An 8,781-nucleotide genomic window follows, 5' to 3' on the forward strand; every position below is an offset into this window, starting at 1 on the left:
TTGTAACTTACAGCTGCTTTGTCTTCTCTTGTCAACCTTTCCCCCCCCCCATTGCTTTGGATTTATCCAAGCATCAGAGACTTCTACAGTTTTTGTTTTTGCATAATGTATCCAAAATATTTAAGCCTAGCTTCATTTTCTGTATCTCCATTGCTTTTACTTTATCTAATATTGAATGATATGTTCTTGTAATCCAAGATATTCTCAATAATTTTTTAGTATCACAATTCAAAGGGATCAATACTTCTTTGTTAAACCTTTCTGATGACCCAGATTTCACAGCTGTATGTTACAACTGTGAAAATAATGGATTTGACAATATATATCTTTGTTGTCAGTGTGTCTCTGCTCTTTAATGTTTTGTTTGGACTTGGATTTTCTCTAAAATAGCAGATGGCTATAGTCTTCATCCCTATGATTTTTTTTTAATCTTAGATAGATAAAGCATGATATTTTTTTTTCCAAAAATGAAGAGCAGAACAACCGTTGGATTCCGTTCTTTCTGGTTCCACAAGAGATTCCTTGAGTCTTCCACATTTCAGCCAGTAAGATTGCATATGTGCATATCTGAGGCTGTTAATGTTTCTCCCTACAACTTTAATCCTAATTTCTATTTCTTTTAGTTCAGATTTCTCAAGATATATTCAGCATATAGATAAACATAGTGACTTTCCTTGGCATGCTCCTTTCCCAATTTTGAATGAATTATTATTCCATATTCCAATGTCAACTGTTGCTTCCTGGTCCTTACATACATTCTTCAGCAGATAAATGAGGTAGCCTAATAATCCCTGATACAAGCATCTCCTGCATAAACAATGCCCTTTATTGTGTCCATATACGTATAGCAATAGCACTTAGACTTATATATTGCCCCATAGTGCTCTACAGCACTCTCTGGTCTTAAATGCTATCTGGAGTTTGTTGCAGTGTATATACCACAAGATTTAATATAACAATAAAGCAAAAATAAGCATCATTTTTGACCTCTCTAGCCTTTTCTATTACCCATCAGGTGATATGAGTGATGTGATTTTGGGTTCCTCTTCCAGATCCATATTCTGGATCTGAAAGTTCTTACTCCAAATCTCACTGAAGTCTGTATTGTAAAATCTTGACCTTTAACTTGTGAAATACATGTAATCTTCAATTTATAACCACAACTGAGATTGGAATTTTGGTCAAAAGTTCTTACAGTTGAGTCACAGCATGACCAGATTCCATTTTTATGATGGTCATAAAATGATGTTAAGCAAATCATGTGGATGTAAATCAGAATCGAGTTTATCCATAAAGCAAAACAAAAACTCCACAGAATGAAACCACACGACTGCAGGATGCTGCAACTTGTTATAAATGAAAGTGGTTCCTAAGCTCCACAAATGTGATCTTTTGACTGAGGAGGTGGTGTGATAGTCATAACTTTGAGGACAGGTTGATAAGTAACTTTTTCTGAGGCTGTTGTCACTTTGTACAGTCATTAAGTGTACAGGGATTAGCTGTAAATGTAGTTGTTTCATAGTCTGAGTGTTTTTAGCACTTCCTTTTTTTTTTGGTCGTTGTAGATAGATCAATATATTCAAGTTCTTTGGCCACTGGTGTGTTTTCCATACCTGCTTACATACCACATAGCACTTTATTTTAATTAGCATCTTGAAATATTTAACAGACTTCTTTTTTTATTGAAAAGTTTTACAAAATTTTTAATAATAATCTCCCCCTCCCCATCAACCCTCCCCCCTTCCCTCCCCCCCCCCCCGGACTTCTCAAAGCAGAATACAGGGTATTACATATAGCAGTCTTATGCAAACATACCGGTATGCTAAATATCTATTACAACGTTAACAAACCTTCCACCCTTTAACTCCCTTATAACAAAACTAAAGTAATTATAATAACACTTCTATAATTGTTAAAAATTATTCATATGCTATTTGAAACTTTTAGTCCCATATTTGTTCTGAATATAATCAATCCATCTTTTCCATTCCAAAATATATTTTTCTTGTGACTGTTCTTTCAAATATGCTGAAACTTTTGCCATTTCAGCTACGTCCATTACTTTAAGTATCCATTGTTCTATTGTAGGTAAATCTTCTTTCTTCCAGTGTTGCGCCACCAACAGTCTGGCTGCCGTTATTAAGTGTAACATTAATTTAGTTTCTATAACAGTACAATCCGAAATAATCCCCAATAAGAATAGCTGCGGAGTAAATCTTATTTTTTTCTTAAAAACTTTCTGAAAAATCCACCATATTTTTATCCAAAAGGCTTTAACATTTTTACATATCCACCATATATGATAATAAGTTGCCTTTCACTACCACATCTCCAACACTTAGGGGGTTGATTTGGATACATACATGCTAACTTTTTAGGATCTAAATGCCATCTGTAAAACATCTTGTAAAAATTCTCTCTTAGGTTTTGTGCTTGTGTAAATTTTACATTTCTAACCCAATTTTTTCCCCAAGTATCCATCATTATGGGCTCTTGAATATTCTGAGCCCATTTTATCATACAATGTTTAACTAACTCTGATTCTGAATCAATCTCTATAAGAGCATTATATAACCTTTTTATATGCAATTGACTTTGATCTCTAATTCGCTTTATCAAATTTTCATCAGCTTTTACTATACCAATTTTCTGATCTTCTATCCATCTAGCTTGTAATTGTATAAACTGAAACCAAGTCTGTACTATCTTTTTTTTCCTTTAAAACATTTAAAGGTTTCAGTTTCAAAATATTCCCTTCCATCCTAAGAAGTTCTTGATAGGTAATCACATCTTGTTTCTGCTCCACATTTATATTTCCTATTGCATGTCTAGGTATAGCCCATATAGGTATTTTATTATTTAATATATATTGGTACTTTTTCCAAACTCGGAGTAAAGCATTCCTTAAGATATGAGTCTTAAAAATATTATCTACCTTTTTGTCATAAAATAAATACACATGCCATCCATACAATAAATCATACCCCTCAATATTCAATATTCTTTCATCCGTTAAATTGAACCAATCACTAATTGTTGATAACACAACTGCATCATAATATAATCTCAAATCGGGCATCTTCAAAACCCCTCTCTCACGTGCATCTTGCATTATTTTAAGCTTTACACTCGGTCTTTTCCCTGCCCAGATAAATTTATTATTACCTTTTTGCCACTAATTTAAATTTGCATCTTTCGAAATATTTAACAGACTTCTGATGTTGTTTCATCAACTCATCAACAGCATTTTCTAGAAAGTTTTATTCTAATTCAGTATTCTGACTGGGGATTTCTTTTAAACAAGTCTTCCATATAGTATCATCATCTCTCCTTTATATTTAATTTCTTCTCCAGATTTTACCTTGCTTCATTTCATAATATAGCCTCTTTGCATTTTTCCCTTTATTTAAGAATTTTTATTGCACCCAACTGAAACCTGACCTTTACAGCAGGAATATAGAATCTGATAACAATTATAGGATGACCTTACTGTGGGATGACCTGATGCTTCTATATGCTGCTCTTCAAAAGAGGCTCCAAGCCTGCCCTTTTTGCTGATCCTAGCACCTTTATTGTCCCCGTATATAGCAATAGTAATAACACTTAAACTTATATACTGCTTCATGGTGCTTTGCAACACTCTCTGAGTGACTTATAATGTCAGCATGTTGCCTCCAACAATCTGGGTCTTGTTTTACTGAATCAACCTTGTTTTACAAAGCTGAGTCAACCTTGAGCCAGTCAGGATCAAACATCTGGCACTGGGCAGTTTGCTGCAATACTGCATTCTAACCACTGTGCCACCATGGCTCCCTTCACACCAAGGGAAAGACAACAATCTTATTTTTGATCTTGCCTGCACTGCCAGCAGTTCAGCATCATTTTACATAAGTAGAATATTATTTGTCCCACAGAAGTATTTATTTATTGCATTTATATTCCACTTTTTTGGCTTATACCAACACTCAAGGGAACAACAGAACTATAGAAACAATACAGTGTATAAAAAAGACTGGCATGCAGGAAAAATACCAAAATCTAAGTTCATGACTTTATAGCATTTTGATTGGCCTTAATAAAAGAACTGATTTGGAAAGTTATAACAAGCTCATAGTTCAGATTTAATGTACACTTTACTTGCAAAGGATCCCAGGCTTGACTTCTGATCATTTGGAGATTGCTGTCTTATTCTGAATCTGCCCTGGTGTTGAGGTTCATAGGAGATTCCCTCTAGCATTGCAAATGATCTCTCTTTTTTCAGATATGCTGCTAAGATCAGCCGTGTAAAAGAAAATTATTTCAAATTTATTTGGAAATAGATGGCAAGGGAGATACCTTCTAGAGGACTCTACATCTACTCCTAGGTTAATGACCACTCATTCAAGACTCTTCAAAGTTACGATGGTACTGAATGAGTGGTGGGTGTGATTGGCCCTCAAAATTCTCATCATCCCATTGGATTGTGATCTGGGTGCTTGGCACCTGGCTTGCAGTGTCCACGGTCACTTGTGATTTGCAACCTTCTCTGCCAGCATCACACAAACAAAATGAATACGGAAGCTTGCAGAGAAGACCACAACTTGCTCAAGTAAGTCTCCCACATCTGTGAACCCTCCCCAAGCTTCACTGTACTTGCAGTGTACCTCCCAGGCCACTCACACACCCTCGCACACCATCTCCAACTGGATAGCAACCCTTCAAGTCCCACTGTGCTCACACTGTATCACTCATGCACACTTACACAGACTCTTACCCACAACAACAGCTATTTACCTGCCTGCTGGCCTGCTTGCAAGGTGCCTGGGATTTCTTACTGCCTGCTGGCTTTCTTCTCTGATTTTGGTTGTGACCGCTGTGCAGAGATTTATGGTGGAAGAGATGAAAGTTTCCTGCTGTTTATTTTTCATACAATAACATCAATGTAGTGTTGTTCTGAAGTCCTATTAAAGGGAATGCTATTTTAACTTCCCACCATGTACAGCTCATTGGTGGCTTTGTACCACAGAAAAAAAAAGTTTTCATTCCCCTCCCTCCCACCAAAAAAAGCTGTTTTCCTCTGTGAAAGAAGCTTATGTTGTAGCACCTTATTTTCAGAGTGCTTTAGGATTTCTTATGGTATATTTCACTTAATTATTACTGGAATAGAGAGAAGGCTAGGGCTGTTTTTTGATTCCCATCCTACACTTACTCTGAAGCTTCCCTCATTGTCCATTGTTCCTACTCTGAAAAAGGCTCTGGGAAGAATCCGTAATGGTCTCTTCCCACAGGATTTAATTGAACTATACTTGATTTTAAATGACTTGGAGTCAGCGGATCATGGAGAGAAGATTATACTATGAAAGACAGGCTATTCCCATACATCACTTGACCATTTCATAAGTGTAAAAATACCACACTACTTTGATGAAAACTTCATCAATAGTCTCTTATCCTTTGCTGGGGTAGGTAGGTGGGGTGGAGAAACAAAAACAAGGTTTAGGCCTGTGGAAATCAGGCACATTTCAGTTTGCTATGGTGCTGCTATTAGAATTGTTGAAGTGGTACACGTTTGCCTTGATTGTCTGCCTTGTTTCTGTAACAATAGATTCTGCACAGTCTCTTCCCAAAGCTCAAGAATCAGACTTGCAAGTGTTTCTTTGAGGGCCTCATCAAAAGGAAGAGTCTCTGAAATTTTGCCCAGCCCCAGCAAACTCTTCTTTTTCCAATTAACTGAAATCTCCATTTTCCAAGTATGATAGCACTGTATGTTCATTAGACTTAATGGGAATTGCAAGTTTGAGAAGGAAGCTTTATTCAAGCCTTGAATTTGTTCCTATTCTGGTTACATTATGTACACTTTCATGCCACACAGAATTGTAATGTGACAATTAAATCCTTGATTTTAGCATTGCTCTCCTCAGACAAATAGAGCAGTCACTAAAAAGGAGATAGACAAAGTAAATGGATGAATAGTCTAAGGGGGAAATTTCACCAAAGCCAATGAGAGGATGCTTAAAATTGTAAAGCATTTGGATCAGAGTCTCTTTAACTAACAAGGTAGTTCCTTTGGTAAGAGAGACTCTTCTGTACCAGTGTTCCCCTTTCTCTACATATATAAAATTGTTATTACACTGACCTTTATAGAATAAACAGGATTTTCTGTGCTATTTTTCACCTAGTCCTTTCTGCTGCTTTAGAACTCCCCTGCAGTTAGAACAGAAATGCTGTAGGATGAATCAGCAGTCAAACAGTTCTCAAAGCCCTGAAATATTTACCTTCCCAAAGAACATTCCCTAATCTATAGCCAAATGACATGCTAAGTGTTTAGTCTACTCTATATACTGGAGTTGATTAAAAATGTGCATCATGGTTTAAGTACCAAAAGCTGAGAAAGTAATTAATTTAAGTTTCACTTTCTGGACATACATAAACACTTGGATGCAGATATACATAGAAATTTGTGGTCCACACAGTCTCTAATGAGGCAGAAATACACCATTTAAGAGAAAGAATACTCAACACGACATAGACCACAGGCAAATGTCCACAAGGCTACGTTATATTAGATTGAATTGTTTATACAAAAATAATGATGTTCCCTGAACAATGCATACTGTCCCCTAAGCTAAATATTTGGGTTGGTAAGGCTATGTAAAAAAAAATATGTATCTGGAAAAATGCAGTGGAAAATATGAATGTTCAAAATGAATTTAAAGACCTTAATATTGGAATAAACTTAATGTTTAAAACATGAGAAAGAACATGAGTCTTGCCCGATTTGTTGATTCCCCTCCCTGTTGTAGTGACATCAAACTCATCACATCTGCATGTTCTAGTCATGGCTACTGAAGGGTTGCATCAGACAAAGCAGGAAGTTGGGACAAAAAAGTAGGATGAAGAGTCACTCTTTGACCACCAAGCTTTAGGGAATAGCCAGAGGATTTAGCTAACACATAGAAAATCTGAATTTCATTCCCTAGCCTTTTTAGAGGGGGGTAGGGAAGAAAACTGCCAAATCCCCTCAAGAATATCTGCTAGCAAGTTTTTGATCTAATGGATTAATTGTATCCTCGTGCTTAATATCAAATTAGGCTAATTAATATCATAGACTAGATCTGTAAAGGTTATTCTACTTAAAAAAATTTTTTAATGATCCAGAACATGGTGATATAATTTTAAGGAGAGTAGATTAATCTAGTGATTTTTCATCAAGGAATAGCACATGTGATTCAAGTGTGCCTGAAATTTCTAATAGTCCATATGACCTAGTACAGATCATCCATGTAACATTGCTGAACTCCATGAAGTAGTAAGCTTTTATTTTTGCCAGCCATGCATTAAAATAGTGGGCTGTGTGATATTAGTATTCTCCTGAGTCTATTCTCTTCAGAGAAGAAGAAATCCCTTTGTAATTTCCATCTTCGAAGTAGATAGTATTCACTTTGGAAATTTCAGCTCAGTTTACCAGAACAAACCAGACCCTTGAAGTCATACAATTTATAGATCAAAGAGATTATTCTAGTTCTTGGAAATCACCTTATGAAAGCTTCAGTTCAATAACAATTTGTCAGATCTTCAGCATTAATCCATTGCAATCCAATATAGGTACAGTATTTGATAGGGTGTGTGAATATTTAAATAAAGCTGCCTCGCTGAATGGGAATACTGATTCAATTCAGTTCAGATTGTCAAACTGGATGCATCTGCTGATTTAATTTGAATCAATTTACCCAATTTTTGTTCTCATATGTTTTTATAATTTGAATTAATTCAGAACCAGGTCAATTCAGATATACCCTAATATTTAATGTCTACACTTGACATGTGATGACTGGTGTTTGGTTGCACTAGAATTCATGTTAGAACTATGCAAAAATATTTTTTTGCTTAAGACGAGTCAAAAAGGAAGATCATGCTAAAAAAAGACAACTTTTGCTCGGGATGCTTTAATTTTTTTATAGAATTTTTCTTTATATTTTAAACCTTATTTCATTGTGATAAGGACCTGGTGAAGAACACTGATATTATTTTTCTCTGTTTTACATCTCTCCAGCATGCTATAGTTTTTCTCTTGCTGACTCTGCTTTCAAAGTCCATTAAAAAACAGGAGATGCCTATGCCTATGAAAATCCCCTTATGGTGTTATTCTTTGGAAACCTTAGTAAGCCAGGAAGGCTACAGGGCATTCAAGAAAAAAGAAAAAAAAGGACAAACACATAAATCTCTGATCTCTTGATAAATACAAGCATCCTGCATTGCTTCCATGAGAATTTAATCAATCCCTCTCCCTCCTCCTGAATATTTGTTTATTTGCTTGCTTCCCAGATTTATATGGCCATCTACTTTCCAGGACTACTCTGGGCAACTAATAAGACATTACAAACAATAATAATAAAAGCATAATAATAAAGATAGAAGCAGACATATGCAATGTGACTGTCAAACCACATCACACCATCTCCCAAGATGTGCACATCTGAATTCCTAACCCAAGTGTTTTAGTGCTGTACGAAAAGCTAGCAGAGTCTTGAAGGTGAGTGACCATTCTAGAAGGTGGTCACTGCAAGGCATGCATGCTAGGTTCAGCTTGGTGGCATTGCTGTGGAGAAGAGAATTAGAGCATGCCCATTGTGGAAGAGAAGATGAGATGGGGTGATATAACCAGAGATAAGCAATCTCACAAATAACTCAATTCTATGCCATTTAGAGCTTTGTCTGTAATAAAGTAATTGTATTATATAGGTGTATCATCAGTGGTGGGATTCAGCCAGTTCGCATGACTTTGGCAAAACTGGTAGCTAA

This window comes from Vipera berus, assembly GCF_964194415.1.
Source record: "Vipera berus genome assembly, chromosome: 1".
NCBI classification, from domain to species: Eukaryota; Metazoa; Chordata; class Lepidosauria; order Squamata; family Viperidae; genus Vipera; species Vipera berus.